At 41.5% G+C, this 26,754-nt stretch overlaps 1 pseudogene; it reads left to right on the top strand.

Moving 5' to 3' along the window:
• The first annotated feature begins 9,204 nt into the window (after positions 1 to 9,204).
• On the top strand, positions 9,205 to 21,366 carry LOC119254916 (pleckstrin homology domain-containing family A member 7-like; annotated as a pseudogene).
• The last annotated feature ends 5,388 nt before the right edge of the window (positions 21,367 to 26,754 follow it).

The following is a 26,754-nucleotide window of genomic DNA, read 5'->3' as shown; positions in this document are numbered from 1 at the left end:
TTACTTTTATTAGTTCTTAAAAGTGAAATAATATTGCTAGCCATTTCTTTCAAAATTAGTGAAATAATACATATATTAACAAAGTCTCTGGGTGTTGGAATCAAATAGATGCTGGTATTGTTACTGTTATAGACTACCTCTGACAACTGGGGTTAGACTGAGTTTTTTATTTGTAAAAAAAAATGATTAACCATAATATCTCAGAAAGCTATTATTTTGTTTTTTGTTTTTTTTTAAGATTTATTTTTTATTTATACAATAGCTGGGGTACAGGACAGAGGCACGGGAGGGTGAGAAGATTCACCAGAGATAGAGTGGGGAGCAGAACAGGCTGACAGACTGAAAATACTGCTGAGGGGAGCAGCAGTCATGACAGGAGAGTTCTGCCACGCCATGTGGGAATCTCCCTGGCCGGCCAGTAATCGAACCCATGCTGCATAGGCTGTAGACAGCTTCACAGCACTGTGCTCAACCCGCTGCGGCACCAGGGAGACACAGAAAGCTATTATTTTGATGAAAAGAAATTATACAATATTTACCTCAGTGGCTTTATAAAAAATGTATGTGGTTTAGCGTATATATAGTTTATACACACAGAGAGACCCATACAGTCTGTGAAATTGTGCTTTTATTTTTTCAGTGTAATGCAATTCAAACAAGTAAAGGGGAATCATTGACTTAACAGTATAGATGTTAGGATTTTACAGTGTTTGGAAACATACATCTAGATTCTACATAATGGTTTTATTTTTCTCATGGCTTATTTATATAAGCCATTATAGATAAGCTATTTTTTTTTGTATTACTCTAAAGCCCTACATTTCCCCTAGTTTCACCATTGTTGATTCTGGAGTAACTATCTAGTGGTTACTCAATAAATGCATTTTGTAATAAACTAAGTTGGTTAAGGGGTTAAAATGACCGATATTTAAGAATAGCTTACCTAATGTTTTAAAGAGCTAGAATATATAACATAAATATTTGAAAACTCCTCTCCCCACCATGAACTGTTGAGAACATAAATATCCTTGTTTCTATCACGTTTGTATTTCAAACACACACACACACACACAGAGACACACTAAATAGTAAGTTAGAGCAATTAGAATGTTTATAACTAACTCTCAGTCTCCATCAACTAAGAAGATACACTAATAAGTGATTACAAATTTATCTTGTGGGGATTAAATTAACATATGTACTTTTATTCCTACACATTCAATTCTTCATCTCAATAGAGAGGTCTAATTGCCATTGCAGGTAGTATAAGTGGAACTTGTCTTTAACGTAAGAGAAACTGGAAGCCTTATTTTCCTTCCTTTCCCTTAAATTTTGTTTGAATGTTAAAACCCTCACTATTGTCACCTTGAAGAATACAATATCTGTAAATATGATGACATAGCAGTAAATATGATGAAACTGGAATGTTCATACTTCTAAATAACATGATATTAACTATTATTTAGCCCAATCTTATGTCTAGCCATACCCATAAGTCATGGGACACACACTCCAAGTCATCCGAAAAGAACAAAATCTCACAAATCCTAAATCAATGTCTTTCCACTGTGTACATTGTTTGTCTTAATAGATGCCAGTTCAGCCATGGCTAAGATCCAATGTTGTAAAAGTTCAAGCCAATAGGTGCAACTTGACTCATAGTCCTTCTCAGAGAAGTTACATAACCTGAGGAGAGAAGAATGTTAACCCCTAAAGCAGTAGTTCCCAACCTTGGCTGCCCATGGTATCATCTAAGGTACAGTAAAACATGTGACACAATGACAGGGTCACTCATTCAATGATTCTCATTTCATTGGTCTGGGGCAGAATCTAAACATCATTGTTTTTCAGAGCTACCCAGGTGATACTAAATTGCAGATAGAATTGAGAACTGGTACCCTAAAGTCTCACCTTGAAATCAAAGGAAGACACACAGGAAAAAGGCCAATTTTATTAGGATTTAATCAGCAAAAGAAACTACTGGAAAAGTTAGAGGCAACAGAGCTTGATTACATTATTCTATATAACTCTTAGAAATACTTTGCTATTTGATTCCCAGATGGTTTCAAAAGAAACTAATAATTTCTCTATGATTAAAAATTAACTGTGTTATCATGGCCATGAGGAGCCTAAAAAAACATAACATCTAAATGAAATATGATATCCTGGATAGGATGGTGGAACAGAAAAAGGATATTAGATTAAAAAACTAAGGAAACCTGACTAAAGACTTTAGTTGATAGTAGTGCATCAATATTGGTTTATTATTGTAATAAAAGTAACATATCAGGTAGAGATGCTATATGAAAACTATTTTTTTCCACAATTTGTGAATATAAAACTGTTTTTGAATTAAAAGTATATTTAGAAAAGTAAATGATACGATCACATGCTATAAGTAAAAAATATACTATCAACAATTCTTTTCAATTTGAGACAGTTTAGCATTAGTGCTTTTATTTACGATTTGTAGAGTTTTCTAATCTTAACTTTACATTATGCTAAATTTTGTACTCATATAATGTTCTTGAAATAAATTAAAAATCATGCATAATGTTTAGAACTCTTTCAAAATATTTGAATCTACGATATAAGACATACTATACAGCCACAAAAATGAAAATAAAATATCAAGACTGTACGTAAATAAAATATCACGACTGTACATAAAATATCAACACTGTGCATAAAAGAGAAGCATAGTACTTACAGATAGTGGAAAACAATTGTCCTTAGTACTACAGGTGATAAAATTAATCAAGTCACTTAGGAGTACTGCTAATAATATTTAAAAATTCCTCTGGGCAGCTAGATTATCTGTAACTCATAGCAATACCTCAAATACTTTTTATATATCAGTTGTCATTGTTTTCCAAGTTGTAGAGCTGAACAGATGGAAAATATTAAGTAGTGTGGGTGGCTTACTTGGTTTGGCATTGGAGATTGAATTCTATAACATGAAAAAAAAAACTATGAAATTTAATTTCACCTATTCTACCAACACCCTCACTAATCTGCCACTCTGCTCAGAAAGGAACAGTCTGACTACTTGGGACTCTTATGCATACATTTGTCAACATAATTTCTTTCACTTTCCAATTCCACAACCTCTCACAATAGAATAAGAAGTGGAACATGTGGGAGGTTTCACAACCTTCGCCTTCAAATATTGAAACCAATATCAAATTATTAACTTATGAGAAAGAACAAATAAAAGAGGGGAATCCCATCTCATTAAAAATGAAAGAGCCTGTGGGTGTGGTGGAAGAAGGAGAGAGTCTACACAGGAAAACAGCTTGAATAGAGAAGAGTTTTAACGATGGCAACTCTGGTCAACTTGGTGGACGTCTTTAATATAACACCTACCACTAGTATTCTGATTTCTCGGTGTCTTCTGGGTCGGCTGTAAGGTGACCAAAAAAAAAAAAAAACCCCAAAAAAAACCAAAGAAAAAACAAAGTTCCTCAGAGCAAGGTGTGATGTGTAGCCTCATAAAACTAGATATAATATCTAACTCTCCCTTACCAGCTGTTTAAGTGTGGGTTAATTGTTTTATCTTTTCAAAACTCCCTTTCCTCATAGATTAAATGAGGATAGTAACACACACTTTATAGAATTTTTGTAAGAATGGAATTAGATAACATAAGGGATGAATATTGAGTTAAAATTTAAACTTGAGATGACTGATCATAGACCATAGACAGGCTCATGTCCTCATGGCACTTAATGATTCATTTGTCTTTGCATTGGAATTTCTGGCACAGACACTAGGGTTCTGTGGTATGTGATAAAGTATCTTCTGATAGCTTTCTTTGCCATAGTTTTATCCTTGGATTTTGTAGAATATTTAGCATTTTGTTAATAAAATATTCCTAAGGGAGAAACTCCTTGAAATATAATTAAATGTTTGTGTTGGTTTTGCTCAGTTTTTTTTTTTTTTTTTTTTTGGAATGTGGGGACTCCATTGTTGGAGATGCAAGGCATAGTTCAGTTCTACATGATAGAAACTGTGACTTCTGGGTATGGTAGACTGGCACTCATCATTCATTGTTCTTCTGGGATCTTCTTGTGTTTCCACATCTGGAGATTCCCTTTCTAAGTTTCTCTTATAGTTATGGCTTAGATTGGAAATTCACCTGAATTTTGGAAAGCCTTAGTGAAACAGATTCTTCTGTAGTAATTCTAGAAGCTAAATCAGAGACTGAATCTTGGGAAGCCTTTCTAGCAGCTGGGATTGCAGTTAGCTTCACGGGTGCTGAAAATGGATAGTAGCAGTGGTTCTGAATACTCATAATTGTTTATATTTGAATTCAGTAGTCTCGTAGCTATTCTTAAACTCTTTCTCCAGTATTTCCAATAATTTTTTAAATACCTAATTCTCTGTGTTGCAAGACTTTCTGCTAGAAACATCTATAGCTCTTTGGGTTTCTTGAATTGTATTTTAAAGGATAGACTATGTCATCCTCACAAGAACCTGGGCCTTGATTTACTTATTTCTTAGACAGCATTAAAAGAATGAAGAAAACAAGTTAGCTACTTTTAGTGTCTATTCCAGTTTTAAAACTGCATTGATCTTGGTGTGCATCTTTAAATTTGAAGTTTATCTTTTGTGCTAGATATTCTGTTATCCCCTCAGATCCATTCCTCAGCTTTTCTGACCCTGCTTTTAGTCCCAAGTGGTTTATCTTTGTGGATCACACGCATAGGCACCCTGTTCTCCAACTTCTCATGTACTGAACCCTAAGGTGGCACTTCTAGGTACCTGAAATTGAAGATCCTTCATTATTGAGAGCCATGTGACTTTGATAGTTCTTTTCTCAACTACAGCAACTTGTACCATGTTTTTGTACCATTCATGCCTCTTGATTATTTAGGCCTAGATATAATATGTTTCTTGTTATAGGTAGGCCTAGGGTACTCACAATTCCTTGTTGATTTCCCTTAACCCTGCTCACATTTTTTATCAAAATCTTCTCAAGTCTATATTAGCATATGATCTATGCCTTAATGGAACTGGAACTAATGCAAGTGAGAAAATGAATGACATGAATTAAAAAGCAAATGTCCCCAAAAGGAAGTTACACACACACACTGGAAAACTGTTCTATCCACAAGCCCACTTACCAAATTCCAACTCACATTCATTATATATTCTAATGAATTATATAATATACTTCATAGATTACCCCTGTGTTATGTCAATTCCTGCTCGAACCTCAGTAGCTCTCTAGACTTACGTACATTACTTAATTTGGTGTCCCAGGTAATCAAATTTTTTTGCTGAAATATATTCTCATTCTTGGTTTTATCCCACTCTTTCATGGAAGAACCTGCTGTGACTTTCCATCCATGATCCCTATCATCGTCTATAATGACCACCTTTCAAAATTCAGTACTCAAGGAAGCAAATGTTCTATCATTTTTTTATAAGCTATGATAGATGGCATCATTTCTTTCTCAACTGAATTCCAGTCCATTTGGCAACAGAATGAATAGTGCATTTGTATTATTGTATTGTATTGTACTATAATTTGATATATATTTACTTATCTCTGCAATAATTATAAAAATTACAGTTTACATTTATTGAATGTTTACCAAGTATCAAAACTCTCCCTTTATTACCTCTAAATTTCACAAAAACTCCATAAAGTAGATCCTGACTCCATATCTTGCTAGATGTGTAACACGTTAGTTAATTCATCAGTCTGTATCTCAGTTTCTTTATTTTGAGATGAGGACAATATTAGTCAGAACCATACAGACTGTTGTAAAGATTAAGTGAAACAATACATGGAAAATGCTTAGAAGGGAACTTAGCATATTGTAAATACTTTACACATTTGAATATTAGTATTAGTATTCATATTATTAGCAGCAGTAGTGGTATTCCATTTTATGAAGGAGGAAACTTGACTTAAAGGCATTCATTATAACAGGTCATTTAGCAAAAGGCTGAGGTGGGTGAACAGCTAGTGGCAGAGTCGGTATTCTTAACTGTATTCCCAGTTTCCCATAAAAATTCTTAACTATTTTGTAATTCAGCTACTCTATTATGTCTGCTAGAGGGTAGGAGATTTTTTTCTTCTTATAAAGGGGACCACACATAGTAATGTAGGAAGTCGTTATCACAGAGAAGCTGCTATTTACTGGAAAACTTATTTTTTTTCTCATGTCAAAGAAATGTTCTAATTTCTACTTTTACTCTTTACTTTAGATGTGCCAGAAAGAACAGGACATATTTTAATGTTCAAAAACAATGGTTACATTTTCTAGGATATTGCTACATATGACTTTTCCCTTTTTACTAATTTATATAATATATTTCTATTTTATGAAGGAAATGGAAGGCTTCTATTCACTCCAAAATATATCTTACCAGTAGGTGAAGTAAAATTTATGAATAGCCTGTCTACCTTTATAACACTAAGTTGCCTAGCATAGTCTATTTTATGTAACACACATACAACATATTATTTGATTAAATCGACTTAATATTTGGGTTTTCTGATACAAGTAAAGTAGAAATTATCATAAATGCAGCTAATTAAAATTCAACCAAACTTCTTGGACTTTCAAATGGGAAAAAACTCAGGAAGCTAAATGAACTTCCTGTGAGAACGTAGAGTTTTAATTCACATTTTATCTGGTATCTCTTTTCAAATTTTCCTGCCAAAACTATTGTATTATGCTACAATTATCCAGAGGTGCTATTTTACACTTGGGCTATTATTTCAGAAGCTCTGCTTCCGATGTCTAATAAGGTTTCCACACATAACTCCCATACCCCAGAGCTGCCTTCAAAGGTCATTTCTTCATCCCGTTCTTTGCCGACATAATTGCACCTGCCAGGTGAACGGCAAAACAAGTCCCAGGCGCACAGGGTGAGTCAGTCGCTGTCATCCAAGCTGCTTTCCTGTTTATGCTCATCCTGAGCATTATAGGCTGGGAAGGCTCTGGGGCCATTTGTAGCTTCTCTTTTTTGATAGCCAGAATTTTCCATACATTGGTTCGCAATTCCCAGTTTCCCATAACAGGAAGTTGAAACAGACTGATATTAAAGAGGAGAGTTTGTGATGAGCTTGAGCAAAGGTGGGGGAGGGAAGAGGAGGGAGAGACAGACAGACAGACAGACAGACACCCGATGTTTCCCAAACATCCCAATTTGGAGAGGGAAATATGTCATGTTCTTGAAATGGCTTAAAAGCAGTAGTGACTGACTGGCAAATCTTTTGCTCGCATTTCCCTGTCATGTTTTCCTTTCTTGTAGTCTCCCAGGGGCTCTTTCAGTGAAACTCACATTTCCTTATTGCTGGTTGCAAATCTCATAGCAAAGTCGAGTATTTTTCTTTGAGCAAATAGATGTGCTTAGTATTTTCCCAGTTCTCTCTGCAATCGGAGGAAAAAAGTGAATATTTTCAAAATCCTATCTCATCCTTGCAATATGATTTGATGATGTCACCTCCTTAACAAGTGTCTATTGTACTGGAAGCAAAGAATGATATGAAAGATATTTTGAACCACCTATTCAATCTATAATTGTATTTCTAAAGATAGGACTTGTTTATAAAGCCCTGAAAAATTGAAGATAAACTAAGATAGTATTCATGGAATAGAGACTCATGTTTTTATTTAAATCTTGGAAAATCTGAGATTATTCAAATACGGTGAGTAGATTATTCGAATACAGTGTAGTATGCAGCATAGCATAAAGCTCTGTGGTAATTCAGAGGCTTTATTTTCATATCATTCATTCTAGTACTTCCAGAATTGTTTTGTCCCACAGGAAAAAGGTTTTAGACAAAACTGACCAAATGAATGACAAAAGGATGCTAGTTACTATGCTAAGTTCCTCTGGATCCCTGCTTTCCATCATTCTTAATGGGTATAGCAAGGGCTATAGCCTCAAAGGACTGTGTCAAGGTAGAGGGCAGGTCACTGCCTATAGGTTTGCTCCCACAGGCACAATTACAAGACCACTTAGGTTCAGGGAACAACAATGGGGTTTATTTAACAAAGAGGAGAAACAATTTCTAAGGCACAAGTGACAAGCTATCTCACCCCAGATAGAGTCTACAGTGTCCGGAAGTTCCAAACAAAAGACCACTCATTGAAGATGATGCTGTCCCATCCACGAGGGTCTGGAGCTCATGGCACACTGGCAATTAGTGGGCTAGGATCCAACTCATGATGGCAACTGGAGGTGCTCAAAGGTGATTCTGCTGAGATGACCCAATAATGGCCCACAGCAAAAGTCTGAAGGCCAGTTGAACAGCACTGAATGTTGGAGATAGCACTGGACACTGAACTCGACAACAATGGAGGCAAGAATACCTGGAGGTGGTGCTGGAAGATCAGAAATGGTGCCAGCAGCCTGAGCCTCAGTGGGGGCCACTGGTGGCTGGTGGTAAAATGCTGATAACCTGCTGCTGCTTGCACTGCCTGCAAGCAACTTCTGGGACCAGACACCTGAACCCCAAGTTGGGGGTCTCTGGCACTTAAACCAGACTACCATAGGGTCAGCCATCAAGCTTGGCCCACTGAGGCGGGCTTCAGTGGAGCCGTTGTGCATCCCCAGGGTGGTCTGAGTGCTGCACAGAGGCAGTGCTCTATGGGCCTGCAGAGAAACTCCTGCTTTGCTAAGGGAGCCTTATGGGCTCTGTGCTTAAACCTGCTGATACCCAAGGAAGGGGTTACCCATAGGCAACAGCTCCAATGTCTGGTGTGGAGGCACCAGTGCTGCTCCAAGGGCTCCCACCACTTTAGAGATGGCAGGAAGAAGCCAGTCTTGCTCTGCGACTTGTGCTGTGGTGCTCCAGATACAATTCCTCTGCTATAACTATCCCTTTCTCATTGTACATGTGAAAAATAGACTCCGCAGCATTGACTACACAAGATCACAAGGTAAAAAGAAGTCAGTGTGTGCAACACCGCTGGTAAATCTGATTCTAAACCTTGAACATTTTTATCTACCCCAGAACTGCCTAATCTAAAACATCATAACTTTGAATTATAGCGTTCTAAAAGTTAAAATAAATCTCATACCTTGTAATAATTTGATATTATAATCGTAATATCAATGTAGCCCTTGTGGGAGTCATGACTCGTGAGAGAATAGGATGGAATGGAGTCTGATGAGTAGGAGACCGAGGAAAGGCACTCTGAGGACTTGGAGGATGGCTGACAAACGCCAGAGGATGACACATGCCTCAGCAGGTGGCAACAAGTTCCAAGGGTGAGGCAAGAAATGGAGTAGAGTCACCTACCTGGAAAGCTGAGTCAGGACACAAAGTAGCCGGAGGTCTTTCAAGAAATCAAGGTATGTGGCACAGAGATAATCTTTCTTAGGTTCTCCCTAGAATCTGATTTTAATGAAACCTCCTTGTCTAAACATTGCAGGCTGGTGTGCACATGTCATAGGTCAGATGGTCACAAACCAATTTTCAAAATGGAGTGACTAGTTCATTACTGGGACCTTCACAGTGTCATTCTGTTGGTTTTCCACCCACTGCTGTTTCTTCTATTGTATTTGGGTTTCCAAGCTCAGTCTCAACAAAGAATCACAAGCTGATTTGTCTTTCTCCCTTTGCACCCATGTTTTAAAAATACATGTGGGGAAAATAGACATTATTTAAAACTAAGTGCAAATAAGGACATATGCCTTTTTTTTAAAAGATTGATTTATTTATGCATATAAGAACTGGCCAGAGGTGCGGGTGGTAAGAGGGTTCACCAGTGACAGAGTGGGGAACAGAACAGGCAGATCCACAGAAACACACTGCTGAGGGGAGCAGTGGGCGAGACAGGAGGGGTTTGCTGCGCCATGTGGTTTAGCTTCCTGGCTAGGGATCAAACTTGTGCTGCAGTGGCTGCCGATAGCTTCAGAGTCTGAGACTTAACACTTTTGTGCCACCAGGGAGGCCTAGATATGCCATTTTGAAAGGTATCCATTGCCCGTTTGATATATATTCATTACTTAGGGGCACAGAGCCCAGGTAATATTCATTACCTTTTTTCCCATTCATTACCTTTTTTCATATTTTCCTCAAAAGTTAGCTTTTAGTGTAATCTTCTCCAGTGAGACACATCAACTGTTCTCACTGGGTATTTTTAAACAGCCATATAATTGGTATGCCAACTTGTAATCTTCACCCCATTGAAGTCATTTTTGCTCTGTCCTAACTGTAATCTTTCCAAAATGGAAATATTCCCTCAATCCTATGCTTAAAAACCATTCACTAGTTCTGCCTCATCCTGGAATAAATGATGAGTCTTTCAGTATTATTCCCAAAGCTTTTCATAATTGGGATCCTGATTTTCTCTCCAAATTCATTGTCTTTCTCCTATTATAGCAATATCAAAGCACCAAAACAAAAGCAATAGCAAAGTCTGTGAAAGTGTTTTATTTTCCTTCAGTATTTGCACTTGTTTGGTTTCTAATGCCTTTCTCTGTCTTGTCTAACATTTGAATCCCTTTAATGTAAATCACTTTTTATGTGGTTATATAATAATTGCTGTTATATATTTTATGCTGTTGTAATTGTTATATAATTTTTTTACTGTTATATAATTGCTGCATCTATTGCCCTATTATATAATAGGGGCATGTATACCTAAATACCAAATCACTTACTGCCCTTTTGGTCATATTGCTTAGATTGTTGGGTTCTTTAGACATTCCCAAGTGTAGGGGCAGGAAGGACACAGAGCAGGTTTTCTATGATCCAGCAGACCGGGTAAAGGAGGAGTCAGAGTCCTCATGGCTTTTGCAGGTCTTTTATTTAGATTCACCGGGCATATGGCAGGCAGGGGTGCTGGGGGGCCGGGAGGCTGGCAGTCCTCCCAGCCCCAGCAAATCCTCACTTTATCTGGGCTCTCTGGCCTTCTCTCTCCTTCTCTTCTTCTCTCAGCTTCCGTTTGTTCTTGGCTTCTGCTGGCATCCCTGCCACACCGCCCTTATAGCTGCAGTCTCTCAGGCCAGGTGTACCCACTCCAGGTGCCCGCCAGCAGGCATGCATTCAGGACCACAGGGTTCCCTCATCTATCCTAATGGCGGGAGGGCAGAAAAGCCTGATACTTTTATCTTACCCTACACCGAGTCTTACTTATCTCTAATTCCATGGAGTTATTTTGGAAACATGGAAGAAATGCAATTAAGTTGGTTCTATTACATCAAATCGAATTGTTTCCCTAGTAAATATTTCCCACAAGATTCTAGCCCACATGGTAGATCAACAGAGTCATTGAGGCACACACAGAGAGGTCAGGAAATTGTTTGGGTTGGTGATCTTTTGCCTTGACTTGTAGGGAGGGAGGGTATTTCAGAAGCATGATGACCTTCCCATTAACTTCAAAGATCTCCAAATAGAACGTGTTTGTTCTTAGCCCATGATGTTTTGATTTACATAAACAGAGTAAGGAATTATATTTCAGAGTAGTTTGTTCCCTTTTTTCTTTTGTAGTATTTTAACTCTAGATCAATGATAACAAATACACAACATAAATATTGTGTGTCATCTTCAGAACCGACCATCATCTAAATCTATTGGGTAACGGCCTCTTTGAGAAGGTAAGCTTGCTTTATTTCTTACGCATGTGGTTTTAGATGAACAGAGTTTAGATTAAAACTGTTATACCTATATTGTGTAATTATGTATTGTATTACAGATAAAAACAGAATTGTCTGGCTCAAAATTATAATTTATTACATAATATCAATTACAGTATACTTCCAGGTGAATTTTTGGTTCTTTTTTTTAAAAAGATTGATTTATTGTTTGTTTATTTATTGTTTATTGTTTATTTATTTATTTATACAAGAACCAGGGTACAGACTAGATTCACGGGAGAGTGAGATGATTCACCAGAGACAGAGTGGGGAACAGAACAGGCAGACTGACGAAACACACTGCTGCGGGGAGCAGCCGGCGAGACAGGAGAGGTCTGCTGCGCCATGTGGGACCCATCCCCGCCGCCTGGGATGGAACCGGTGCTGCAGAGGCTGTGGACAGCTTCACAGCGCTGTGCTCAACCGCCTGCACCACTAGAGGAGACCCCTTTAGGTCTTCTTACACTCACATATGGGGAAAAAATTAAGGTAATGTAAAAATTATGTGTGAATACCAAAGTATCACCTTCACAATCAATAGAGGCTGAGTGTGAGTATGAGGTTGCAATCTGAAGGCAAGGGAGCTTGTTAATATTCAACCTAAGAATTAGGTGCTTCCTTACCCAGTCCCATTTAGCACTGTACTGGGGTAGGCTTGTCCAACCTTCCCAGATAGAAGTTACAGCACACAGCCTCCCCGGTGGCGCAGTGGTTGAGCACTGGGTTGTGAACCTGCCCGCAGCCTCTGCGGTGCTGGTTTGATCCCCGGCTTCTCCCCGGCCACTCCCCGGCCACTGGAAGAGGGTCCAGCATGGCGCGCAGAACTCTCCTGCCGCCCTCTGCTCCCCTCAGCAGTGTACTTCGGTCCTTCTGCCTGCTCTGCTCCCTGCTCTGGCTCTGGTGAATTCTCTCACCCTCCCGCGCTTCTGACTGTACCCGGTGCTTGTATAAATAAATAAATCATTTTAAAAAAAGAAAAGAAAAAGAAGTTTACAGCAAAAAGAAGTATTTTTTTTAAAGATTTATTTATGTGCACAAGAACTGGGGTATAGGCCAGAGGCGCGGAGGGTGAGAGGATCCACCAGAGACAGAGTGGGGAACAGAACAGGCAGATTGACTAAAATACATTGTTGAGGGGAGCAGCGAGCCAGACAGAAGAGGTCTGCTGTGCCATGTGGGTTGCTCCCTGGCTGGCTGGGGATCAAACTCATGCTGTAGAGGCTGCAGATAGCTTCGTAGTGTTAACCCCTTCGCCACCAGGGAAGCCCAGGAAGTGTTCTTTCTGAAGATTTGTTCCCAGGAGTGGTAGAGATGATTTGACAAAACCTGTTTATTGCTCCCAAATGTACAAATCCAGTAAGTCATTTTACCTTCCCAGTAGAAGCAAAAATAAAATCATATAAAGAGGCAAAGACCGTATTTTAAAATATCCTCCTTCATTAGGTTGAAGTTTGGAGAAAAGTTATTATCTTGTATCTGCTGCTAACAATTGTAGTGCTTTTAAATATATAAAGAACATCATCACATGTAATCTTACTTGAAATTTGCATAATCCCATGGTTAGGCAGATCCAATATTTTTAAACATATTATGTAAATAAGAAAACTAAGTTATTTTTATGAACAGCATTACGGGTTATAAGAGCCAAAACAAATACCCATTTTACTTGTCTTTTAATCCAAAGTATTGTATTGTGATATATAGTATACAGCTGGGATTTTCCCAAAATTCATCTCATTTCTCATAGAAGGAGTTAATTTTTAGTTCCTGCAGAAGTGCTGTAAGGGCAGGAATGGACCAGTGCAGGTTTCCTGATCCCATGCAGACCGGGTAAAGGAGGAGTCAGAGTCCTCAGTGGTTTTTTGCAGGTTTTTATTGGAATTACCAGGTACACGGCAGGCTGGGGTGCTGGGGGGCCAGGAGGTTGGCAGTCCTCCCAGCCCCCAGCAAATCTGCACTCTCTCTGGGCTCTCTGGCATTCTCTGCGTCTGCTTCTTTGCTTCTCTTTGGCTTCTCTTGGCTTCTGCTGGCGTCCCCGTGACGCCGCCCTTAAAAGCCCAGTCTTAGTCCAGGTGAATCCCATCTACCTAGGCCCACACCCTACTCCAGGTGCCCGCCATCAGGCATGCATTCAGGACTGTGAGGATCCATCATCTATCCTGATGGCGGGAGGGCAGAAAAGCCTGACATTTTTCCTTACCCTACAGTCCCCCCCTCAGGGTTTTCTGCCATATAGTCTCTCTATATATACAATTTTCTTAGCAAACATAAACAATGCAGCCATGGCCCACAAAAGCAAATACATCACAATATAACAACAGAATACAACAGAACACAAATAAGTTCAGGCAGGGCCCCAACCTAGTGCAAAAGACAATTATTGGCACCAGCAGATTGAGCCACCACATCTGCTGCCGAAGGCACTGCTCATATGAGGGAGGAGAACCATTCACGGCATCTACTGTAACATACCAGGAGCTGTCAGGCTTCCTGGCCTTCTCTGGCTGTAGTCTCGGCTACAAGACACACACAGCATCCACCCCCAGGATGCACTTGCTCTGGGATTGGAGATTCTATTCTGTTGGGGGTAATCGCCAGCACTCAGGGTTTCTGTCTGCAGTCGCTCCAACACTCGGCCTTCATAGCCACCCATGTGACTCGCAGACCCCTGCACTCAGGCCAGCCCACTGCACAAGCACATGAGTCGGGGATCCAAACTCTACATTCAGCTTGGGCTCCACCCCAAGCCACATTCCCCACCCGTCCCCCAAGGACGGGTTCCTCAGCAACTCACCCTCACTTGACAACGAGCAGGGCATCACCCACAGGTGATTTTACGAGACTCACAGGTCTTCAGCATACATAGGCTGCTTAACAGCCGCTCAAGGCTTTCCAAACTTAGCATCAGCACCAGCTTTTGTCTTCTCAATTGGCTTTTCTCCTCTGCCTGGCTGCTGGGCATACACAGGCTGCTTTTGGCCATCAAGGCCCACTGGCCACCCCCAGATTCTGAAGAAAAAAAAAAAAACATAACCTGCCAAGGTCCTTCGCCTTTTGGCGGGATTGTCAGTCCAAGTTCATCAGTCCGAGTCCATCAGTCCAAGTCCATTAGGCCAAGTTTTTTGGCATTTCCCTGCATCAGCACTGGCGAGCTCCGAATCATGATCCTCTCTTCGCCGATGATTCTTGCTGCCTCGGGGGTGGTTGGCTGGTCCTCTCGGGCAACTCCTCCACACGAGGTCTCATCCTGCAGCTCCTGGACCTTGTCCATCTCCTGTGCAGCCATGACGCCTCCAGCATCGTCACAGGGAAACAGTCTGTTACTCCTTAGTCCCTCCAGGTCTTTGGAGGGCTCCATACCCGTCTGCATGGATCATCCTGCAGACTTACGCCAGTTGTAAGGGCAGGAATGGACCAGTGCAGGTTTTCTGATCCCATGCAGACCGGGTAAAGGAGGAGTCAGAGTCCTCAGTGGTTTTTTGCAGGTTTTTATTGGATTACCAGGTACACTGCAGGCAGGGGTACTGGGGGGCCGGGAGGCTGGCAGTCCTCACAGCCCCCAGCAAATCTGCACTCTCTCTGGGTTCTCTGGCATTCTCTGCTTTTGTTTCTTTGCTTCTCTCTCGGCTTCTCTTTGGCTTCTCTCGGCTTCTGCTGGCGTCCCCGTGATGCCGACCTTAAAAGCCCAGTCTTAGCCCCGGTGAATCCCATCTATCTATGCCCACACCCTACTCCAGGTGCCCGCCATCAGGCATGCATTCAGGACCTCAGGGATCCATCATCCATCCTGATGGCGGGAGGGCAGAAAAGCCTGACATTTTTCCTTACCCTACAAGTGCTAACTGCAGAGTATGCATTCCAGTCACGGAAGCAAGTTTTAGTGTGGAGGGTTCACTTTATATTAACATTTTCACTTCTTATAACTCTTAAACAATTCCAAGCAACAGTTAGGAACTCCAAAAAAATTTTGTCCCCTTTTATTCATTGAATAGACTCTTAAATACCTAAATATTTCTTTAATTGCCCAAATGATGATGTAAGTTTACCTTCTGAAAGTTCTACTTTTAAACATAGACACACCTAAGAGTACTTTACTTCCTTTCAGTTGCTTGACTAATCAAAAAAAAAAAAAAAAAAGTGGAAGATTAGCTACCTAAATTTCTGAAGTTCTTTGTGTAGAGAACCAATTACTGTTCAAAATTGCAGATCACCAAGCAATGACTTATTTTTGTTTTCATTTCAAGTTAATTTCAAGTCTTAGCACACAAACTGCTTGTTTACCAAGTGATTCAATTTTATTCACTTTTGAATCCTACACTTTACAAAAATACTAAGATTTATCCAATCCCAAAGTGTTGAGATATTTCTTCTTCCACTGTTTATGAGTGACCAAAAAGAGACATGCATTATCTAACCCATTTTGTCTCTCCAACTCCTGGAACTTTGCAGTCATTGTATCCCTCACCTCATTATCATCATCCATTGACAACACTTTCACACCATCTGTATCATCATTGTGTCACCTCCCAGTTGTTTTATTATTACAATCATCCCTTCAATACCACCAATATCAGCAGCATCTCATCTTTGTCCACATTGTTAATATTAGCACTAGTATCACAATAAACCTCATGGCTATCACTGCTTTTTCATCACCTCCAACCCCATCCCGATAATTAGCAATGGCAGAAGCACCAAACTGCTTTAATGGTAGTGTTTAAATAACAAAAATCACAAGGGCAGATTAGCAAACAAAGACCTGGTGTGCTCAATAACAAGAACAAGAAGTGTAGTTTAGCAAACAAGGAGCTGGTGGGCTCAAAAATAAGAACCAGAAGGGCAGATTCACAAACAAAATCTAAAGGTACTGCTTAGATTTTGCATATCAAAAACAATCATTTCATATATTTTCTATTTTTCCACCAGAGCATTTTTGTTATTAAACCTTAAATTAAGTTTAACATTTCTAAATAGTAAAGGCAAGACATCTAATCATGTTTCAAGATTTTTAGCTCAGTTTAATAGATGTGCTTATCTGATACAATTTCTTAGTGGATCTTTAAATTCTATAGAAATCATCTTTTAGAAAGTAATTATAAGCTGTGATACTATGAAATGCATAAGCAAAGAACTAATAAGCAATTCCTTTATGATAATCCACTGCTAGTCAGGAAAAACTAAAGATATTAATATAAAATCCAACCTTTAATTTAGAGGTCTGAAATGAGTCTTTGGAGATCTGGCTTAGACAAAAACAAATGGATGGAATTTGTCACTATTTGTAGAACATCAGTTATAATCTAGGCACAGCCCACATTATTGTGTGGTATATGAGGATAAATAGAACTGCTATATTTTTTAATATTAAATTTTTATTGCGGTATCCTTGGACTACAACAGTGTATATTGTAGGGTTGTAGGTTCAGTATATTTCATGGGGCTCCATCCCCTCCTCCTTTTGGTCTCTACACCAATATTCATTGTTTACATCTAAGTCAAGTTTATGTTTGCCTATTTCAAGTTATGGCATTTGAAAGTGGTGTCTCAGATTCATTGAAAATACTTTATGGGGCAAGTGATTGTATTTCACAAATTAGGCCTACATCAAGTGTTTAGCAGGTGTTATGCACCCAGTTTTGTGATTTCCATCCTGAAATAATCTGAAAATAGAAGCGAAGGGTTAGTGAAATGCGTTAATGGGTCCATTTAGCTGATTAGGTATAGGTGGTCTTAAAGACCTTTTCAGGGCCTGCCCATGGTATTCCTATTACATCAGTTTCAAGCTCCTTAATAGGTACTATGAAACTTAATAGGTACCCTGAAACGCCCTATGTTGGAGGCCCCTCCGGTGGCGTAGGGGATAAAGGCTGCTAGGGCCATTACGGCCACGATTTGAGTTCGAACCCCAGCCAGAGAGCCCAAATGCAGTATATGGTGCAGCAAATAGTGTATCTTTTTTTCCCTAGTGTAGTATGTTTGAGGAAGGGTTAGTGAAATGCGTTAATGGGTCCATTCAGCTGATTAGGTATAGGTGGTTTTAAAGACCACCTTTTTAGGGCCTGCCCATGGTATTCCTAGTGCGTCAGTTTCCAGCGCCTTAATAGGTACTATGAAACTCAATAGGTACCCTGAAACGCCCTAGCTTGCAAGCCTCTCCGGTGGCGTAGGGGGTAAAGGCTCAGTGCTATCAATGCAACGACTTGAGTTCAAACCCCAGCCAAGGAGCCAAACCCAGTGTATGGTGCAGCAAAGAAGTAGTGTATCCTTTATGGCTTAGAGGTAGTATTGGGGAGGGGAGGGGAGGGGGAGGGGAGGGGAGGGGGGGAGGGGAGGGGAGGGGGGGGGAGGGGGAGGGGAGGGGAGGGGAGGGGGAGGGGAGGGGGAGGGGAGGGGAGGGGAGGGGGAGGGAGGGGAGGGGAGGGGAGGGGGGAGGGGAGGGGAGGGGAGGGGAGGTCCCATCATAGCTAGAACGCTCCTCCCAACCACCAGATGCCCACTGCCATAGAAACTTTTATTGAAAGCTCTTGCATCTTAATAGTTACCTTCACTCCATATACTGGCAGTCACCCAGAACTTTACTCTCATGTGCATGGAAGAAATCCAGAGAGCAAGCAGAGGTGTGCTGTTTCTATTTTTCCCTCCTCTAAGGACACCCCATAACCGCTTCCACACCATTTCCATGGCCTGTGCTTAGATCCCCTCTAAAACTCTACACATTGCTTATCATTCAACCTCCCTGATTTTTGTGTCATTCTTTCAGCTTCATCTCCAAGAGCTTTACCAAGCAAGAAAACAGTGACTTTATTCTTCAAGAAGAGCCAAATTCACATATGTCGAAGCAAGAAAGAAACCAAAGACTGTCCAGCATGGTCAGTGAGACGTCCACAGCTGGGACCAGTTCCACCGTGGATGCCAACCCTTGCCCCAAGAACAAGTCCAGCAATAAAGTCCACAGCTTTGGGAAGAGGGACCAGGCCATTTGGAGGAATCCCCATGTTCCAGTGGTGATGAGGGGCTGGCTGCACAAGCAGGACAGTTCTGGGATGAGGCTATGGAAAAGGAGGTGATTTATACTGGCTGATTACTGCTTGTTTTACTATAAAGACAGCCGAGAAGAAGTGGTCCTTGGGAACATCCCTTTGCCCAGCTACGTGACCTCACCTGTGGCCCCTGAAGATAGCTTAAGTCGCAAGTATTCATTTACTTGAAGGAATAAGTACACATGGGGATGCAAGCACTCCTGACAGCTCCACAGGGGGCTCTCAGGCCAAGCAGTCGAGCATCAGGACCTACTACTTCAGTGCCAGCACCCTGGAGGACATGAACGCTTGGGTCCGGGTCATGAACCAGGCTGCACAGGTGCTGTCTCGATCATCACTGAAGAGGGACATGGAAAAAGAGGAGCAGCAGGCAATTCCCCAGGCCAACCACACAGTCATGTTGCGAGTGTGGCCGTGTGGCACCTGGACACACAAGGGGTTGTCCTCACTATGGCCTTGAGGACTCCTTCAGGTCCAAGAGGCGGGAGCAAGAGGAAGAACGGCACCGTCCCCAGAGAGATCCACTGGAGGCCAAGCGGGACAGGAGCAAGACCAGGTCTCTCAACTCACCCACTGATGAGGATGCCTTGTTCATTGATTTATTTGGTGGGCTGAGAGGCCAGCAGGCACAGCCCCAACGGGAAGAGAAGAATGGCATGCTGCCCATCACATATGGCCCAGGAGAGCAGAATGGGACTGGCAGGTACCAGCAGGCCTTTCCTCCCAGGACCAACCATGACAAGCATGAGCCAGAGGAAGAGCAGTCTGGCCCAGGTGGAGCCAGACTTGAGTTCAAACGACTCTGGGCAAAGGCCCAGAAGGGGGATGGCAGAAGCCTGCCCCTGGACCAGATGCTTCCTCACCAGGGCCCTAGCCAGTCTCTGTCCTTCCCAGAAAACTACCACTCTTCCTAAGAGCACCCGACACCCCTCCGGGAGCAATTCCCCTCTACCCCGTAACCTGCCAAATGACTATAAGTATGCGCAGGACCGAGGCAGCCACCTGAAGATGTCACATGAGGAGCGCCGGGCTCACCGGGATGGCACCGTGTGGCAGCTGTACGAGTAGCAGCAGCGCCAGCAGTTCTGGCACGGCAGCCCCACGGCACCCATCTGTGCTGGCTCCCCAGAGTTCACGGAATAGCCCGGAGCAAGAGCATGCTAGAGGTACCCCGCTCCATCTCTGTACCTCCATCTCTCTCGGACATCCCTTCTCTAGGACCCCCGAGGGTGCTTCCACCGCTGCGACCACACACACCAGCAGAGAGGGTCACAGTGAAGCCTTAAGTTGGAGAGTGATGTGGAGCTGCTGAAGCAGACCCTGCAGGAGCACCACCGAAGAGCCTTCTTTTTCCAGGAGAAATCACAGATACAGAAGGATTTGTGGAGGATTGAAGATGTCACCATGGGCCTGGGTGCAAATAAAGAGAACTTCAGAATTCTGGTGGATTTTGTCAAAAATCCAGAGAGAAAAAAGGTGCCTTTGTTCCGTCACCCACCTGTGCCTTCACTCTCGACTTCTGAGAGCAAGCCATCCCGAAGCCCAGCCCTCCCACCAGTCCCGTGGGGACCCCTCTGGAGGTTCTGCTCTTCCCACAGCTGTGGACCTATGCACCGTCTGACCTCTCCCGCCCCAGTTGAGAAAGTCGCGTCGCCCCTGCAGTCACCCACCAAGACAAAGCCCCCAGGTGAAGATGAGGCCCCTCCCAGGCCCCACTCCCTGAGCTCTACAGCCCAGAGGACCAGCCCCCTGCTGTGCCACCTCTGCCCAGGGAGGCCACCGTCATGCGGTGCACGTCAGTGAGGGGCGTCAAGCAGCAACCGGACGAGAGGAAGAGAGACCCGGAGCAGGGGCAGTGTGTGAACAGGGACTCCAGGGTGGAGCTCGGGTCATATGTGAGTGAGCCTGAGCTGGCGTCCTTCAGCGGGGACCAGGCCCAGCCCTCCCTGGGACTCGTGGGCCCTGACAACAGGTACTAGACGCTGCCAGGCAGAGGGCTCTCGGGGTCCACCGTTGCACCGTATGTCACCCTCTGGAGGGTCTAAATGCCGAAAGCAGCAAGGCGACCTACCCTAGACCCAGGAGTGCCTTGGAGCGCCTGGACTCAGGGGGCCACCAGAGAGGCAAGATGAGCATGGAGGAGCAGCTGGAACGCATGAAATGACACCAGAAGGTCCTGGTCCGGGAGCGCAAGAAGACGCTGTGCCAAGGGGTGAGGATGGGCCTCTCCTCATCCCGCTGCCTCAGCCAGCTGCTCCCTGGAGATCTTGGCTCAGTATGTTAGGCGGGTCCAAACATGGAGCAGAGTTGCCCCGAGTCGAGTCCTCACAACACAAGCTTGTCACACCTCGGAGAGAGGGTCATTGACCTGGATGGTTCAGAGAATACCCTGCAGGGCTGTTTGTCCACAACCCAGGACACTGTGTGACCTGGTCAGGGGGTAAACTGGAACCAGAGCAGGAGAGGGCATGTCACAGGAGGAGTCCGAGAAAATGGCCAAAGTCAGTTCTCCAAGCGGAGCTTGAGAGAGGCCTTTGTAGGCATGCAAAGTCTCTAAAGCTGAATCAAGGACTTGGGGATACAGTTTAAGGAGTGTCAGAGGAAGATGGTGACATGATCTGATGAGGAGGACAAGTCACCAAACTTTCAAACTTCTAGGTGGATGCCCTGAGTGCAGGATCATGCTGGATAACCCTGACCCTGGTGGTGCTCACAGGCCTCAAGGTGCCCCAAGAGAACCTGGGTGCTGCCCCCTGGTGTTGCTTCCAGGCATTTACACCCTGTCCACAGTCGCCTTAGGCCCCTTTTGGAAATAACTCCTATTGACTCTTCCTGTTGTTTGAAATAAGAGTCTCCTTAGACCTCTAGCCTGACTGTTCTTTCCCTAATTCATTGCACAAGCTCTTTTGCTTTTAGTGTCATACTGCTCATTGCCTCTCTAATCCTGCCTGACTGTGTTTATAGAAGCTTCAATTTGCATTGAACATTCTCTCACTGGCCTGTGCTATTTGTTACCAGGCTTATAATAACAATTCTTGTCGCCACGGCCTAGTGAGCACTCCCAAGTGTGCGTCCACTTTCTGCTGTCCCGTTGTGCAGGCCTACCAACTCATAATTCACTCACCCCCAAAGCTGCCCCACAAGGCTAAGTCACCTTGCTGCCTGAAGGCCGTGATCATTGGCAGAGGTCTGGGCATAATGAATTTATCAGAGTCCTTGCCTTAAACCCTCCCACCTGGACAGTAGGCATGGGCTTCAGAGATTACACGTTTGAATAAATTCTAGCAAAAATGAAGTCGTTGAGTTTTAAATCCTCCAGCCCCATGCACATTTTCATATGGAAAACCTTTTGTGTTTCTGGTATTTAATAACTAGAACGACTAATAAGATACACTGTGTTCTGTAGGGAGCGGCCTCTGCACTTAGACACTAAAGGAATAAAACCCAGGCCACTCATACCCTGAAAAGCTACAAAGCTGGTAACTCTTAAACTTTACAAGCAAATGCCATATGGAGTAACACTGACATTTTATAATGTATCAATTGTGGAAAGATTATCTAAAATCATAACTGGAAAACCTTGTAAATTTTCTCTGCTTCAACTCCAAAAATAAACATGTTGCTTAATGACTAAAAAAAAAAAAATTAACAGTATTTTAACAGTAATTGCAATTTTTTGGAGTTGATGGGTTTGTAGTGTGGGTTCCTTGGGTTCAGTCTGAGAAAGGTTTCACCAGAGCTCCCATTTCAGCAGCACACACAGTGTGTTTCCCAGGCGAGATTCTCCATGAGAGAGATGTTAATTATATTTAAAAGAGCAGGTTTATTAGAAAAAGGGACAGAATAGTTGGAGACACTTGCATAGACACAAGTGGGCAGAAAGAGCTGCCCCGAAAGAGACAGGTTTGCTGAGAGAGGCCTGCATGATTGCGGCGGGCAGCCTTGAGAGCTGCCTCTGCTGAGGGAGGTCAGCAAAGAGAAACCCCGGCATGGTACAGGTCAAGAGCAGGTAGCAGGGCTGTTGCCCTGCAGAGGGAGAGAGTTGGTGAAAAGAAGCACCTGCACAGGTGGGCAGAAGGACTGCTGCCCCTCTGTAGAGGCAGCGTTAGTTAGGTTTTATCATCGTCTTTAGATAGGGAGGGGCTCATCTTTGTGGGCGGATGGTTTGTTAATCCCCATATATTCACCTTCAGGTCGGTGCTCCTGACCCTCCCTACAGCAGTCTGATAGTTTCTATAGCTGGATTTATGACTATGTTAGTCCTTTCTATCCCCACTTCCATCTCTTGGCATTGTGTGAGCCAGGTTTCTAATCTTGTGGCACTTCCTTTCCAGTTTTTCTATTCTTGTTTTTCTATTCTTCTATTCTTTCCAGTTTTTCTATTCCAGTTTTTCTACCCTCCATCAGTAACACAGTCACATAGAGTTAACATTGTTCTACCTTCCATGGTAGGCTGAGCTCCCCTGGAAGTCCAGAATCTCTGTTTCCCCAAAGCACCACAGGGATTCTCTGACAGCAACATTCATGTCTTGTTTGTTGTTGAATAAATGCTGTTTGGATAAATTATTTAACAAGTCAACCAAAGGGTTCATGCAACCTAAAATATAAGGATTATAACAACTTACATAGTAAATATTTAACTTACCTAAAGCTATTAGAGAGATATATAAAATTAATTTTAAATCTTGTCCATAGATATTAAGGCATGATGTCTGTTGTGGAGCACTTTAAGCTGAAGCGAAAATATTCAGGGCAAAGTGCATCGATTATCAATTAATGAATGTTTCCTTGAAATGAAAATTGAAACACTGCCTTATCTGAACTTCTTGGAAGCAGCAGCCCATAGGAGACTCCCCAGATAACAATCCTGTTCCCACCCTCTTTTGAATATGACCTCATCTTTTGCTTTCCTGATAAAGTTTAGACCACCAGGAAAAGGAGCGCTGCTCTAAATTTGGAAGCTTGAATTGGAAAAAGTCTTGAAGGAATTCACAACCTCTTCCACTTCTCATGATCCTCTACTATTTCAGAAACTATGGGACTGCTGTTCATTTTCACATCACTGTTTTTACTCATATTCAAACACTCAACAAAATTCACTGAAATGGGGTTTTGGAAATATCCACACTGTCTCTGAAATCTTAAAAATTAATCTGTACTTGCACAGGTTTTTCAGGTTACTGATTTTTCTTCTTTCTCCATTTTTACTTCAGCTTATTTGTATCTTTATTCCAGTTTCTGTTACTATCATTTCAGTCCATTAGTTTGATATCCCAGGTTTGAATATATTGAATGGTAGTGCTTGAGATGCAGGGCAATGGCAGATTTAAAATAAAAAAAATTACTGCAGAAAATATATATACTTTTAAATGTTTATGCTATCTATATGTTATGAATTGGAAATAAAAATTTGAATAAGAGGATGTAGAATTTAATAATAGTACATGATTGGAAGGAGAGGACCTAACTTAGACATAGGGGGTGGTAAAGCAGAAGAGACCTATATGAGAAGAAATATGAAACCTAACATTTACTTACAAGATTAAAATGAGCATAAGAAGATATAAGGTCCAGGATCGTCAGTGCAGAAAAGAAAAAATGATGTAAATAACAAGTCTATGAAACTCCGGTAAGTAAGGAGGGAAAATACTATAACTAATGAGATACATAGATGATAGACAGACAGACAGATAAAATGGTGCTGAGATAATAGCAAACAATGGTGTAACAGAGTAGAACATCCAACAGAAGAAAATTTATTTTAAAGTGAAGACCGTAAGATAGTGACAATTTTTAAATGATAATTAGCATGAAATAGAATTTAATTTTTCTGAACTGAAAAGGAAGGTATTCATTTAAAAAATCAATGTAAAATGAGGAACACTGCTCTAGACTGAATCTGTGTCTCCTTCACCCACACCCATTTATATACGAAATCTTAACCAAGTGATAGTATTAGGAGGTGGGAATTTGGGAGTTGATTAGGTTATGACAATGGAGCTATCATGAATGGAGCTGGGGCCCTCACAAAAGGTGCAGCAAAGAATTTCCTTGTCTTTTCTGCCAAGAGGGGACAGAGTAAGAAGGTGACATCTATGAACCAGGAAATAGACCCTCACCAGACACCCAATCTCATTTCAAATTGATCATAGGCTTTCCAGCTTCCAAAACTATGAAAAATAAATGTCTGTTGTTTATAAGTCACCCAGTCTTATAAGGTATTCTGGTAAAGTCAACCAACCTGACTAAGACAAACATCCAAGAAAAGCCTGAAAAATAATTTGAAGGTCAAGAACAGAGAAATTCAACCGCAATCACTCAGTAATGGGGGTAGAGTGGGGAGCATTACACATGTGTTGTCTTCATAGATATAAACTCCAGAAGACTATGAAGCAGCCCCTAGTGATTTTTTATGCCTAATTGAGCTTTATTTTATCTGGGAAGGAAATTAAAAAAATATTGAAAGACCAACAAAGATTATAAGCGTGACTTTCCTTGAAAAAAACATGAGAAATTTCAAGCAAAACAGAAATAACATCACCAACAAAACAATTATATGATCAAAAATACCAACAAATGGAAATTTGTGGCATAAAATTATGAATATTAAATCTAAAAATCAAGAATTAAGTATAATTTTCATTTACATATGGCCCACAGGATAACTACTTGCTTTCATTTATTCCACAAAGATCAGTACTTACTATTCTTATAGTTGGGAAATTTACTTTGTATTTCAGAGCTATAGTCAACAAACCATTAAAGAAAAAGTGTAAAAATCAAGATATGATAAGCATGTAATATAAAATTGATGTGATGAAGAATGATTTGAGGATACGTTAGGTTGGACTGTGAGTAAAAGTTATGGTAAAAAGTGACTTTAAGCTAAAACATGAGAGTTAAAAAACTCTTTCTATGTAACAGTCTAGAGGTAAAATATTAAAAGATGAAATATTAAAACTCTGCAATGACCCAAGGAAGAAATGAATGTGCTGTGTTTGAAGAATCAGAAGAAAGCAAATCTGGCTGAAACATAAGAAGCAAAGAGGAAAATGACTAAATAACTCACTGACCATGCATGTACCCCAGTTTCTCCAAGATGGCCCCAGTTTATATCTGTTGCCTTGATGTAATTTTTTAAATATTATTTATTTTTCCATCTGTGGCCAGGGGTCCCATCCCATTAGCATTTTTTTTTTCTCTAAGATTTTACTTATTTTTGCTTAGAAGAGCTGGGAGTTAGGCCAGAGGTGCAGGAGGAGAGGATTCACCAGAGACAGAGTGGATCAGGTGGATTTACTGAAATATACTGCTGAGGGGAACAGCTGGTGAGAGAGGAGAGGCCTACTATGGTATATGTGGGGTTAAATCCCTGGCCTGGGCTTGAACTCAGGCCATCATGGTGGGCCATTGCTGTGATAGCACTGAGACTTAACCCCTAGGCCACCAGGGAGTCCCCATCTTAATGTAATTTTAATAGAACTCTCCTTTTTATAGTCAACAGTTTCCTAGTAGGGGCAATAATGATACAGACCCCATCAAGAGAGTATGGAATAAAATCCGACATGTATATGAGCCCGTAAACAAAATAGTTTACACACAATTTACTCCTTCCAAGATCTACTTTAGATCAGAAAGGGTAAAAATATGAGTAAGATCTGGGAGGGCTGCTGTTCAAGCCCCAGTTTACCCATAAATTACATTACTTTCCTCTTCTTATTTTTTTATAGTGCAGAAACTCTATAAACTCTTCCACATACCTTCCTCTAAAGTGTAGTTATATAGACTGTGCTTTGATCCATCTTGAATTTGCATGTGGCTTTTCTACTTATTGCATAAATATCAGTATGCAGGTGCTCCATCACCAAGGCAACGAGATGTGGTGCATGAGCTGTTCAACCTTTGCAGATAACCCAGATTTAATTGGTCAGTCTGTTCTCTGCAGTGAGGAGAATGTAAACATTCTGCAGTTCCTAATTATTGTTAAGCTCCTTTATAATATGTTGCAGAAGGGTACATTTTTCCCATAAATCTATTTAATTTATTTCTACCAACTCATGTTGATATGTTTTCCCTCTCCCATATAGTAATGCTCTTTTTTGATCA

This window comes from Talpa occidentalis, unplaced genomic scaffold (genome assembly GCF_014898055.3).
Source record: "Talpa occidentalis isolate TD23 unplaced genomic scaffold, MPIMG_talOcc4v2.1 talOcc4.3, whole genome shotgun sequence".
In the NCBI taxonomy this organism is placed as follows: domain Eukaryota; kingdom Metazoa; phylum Chordata; class Mammalia; order Eulipotyphla; family Talpidae; genus Talpa; species Talpa occidentalis.
This window is presented reverse-complemented; position numbering and strand designations above follow the sequence as displayed.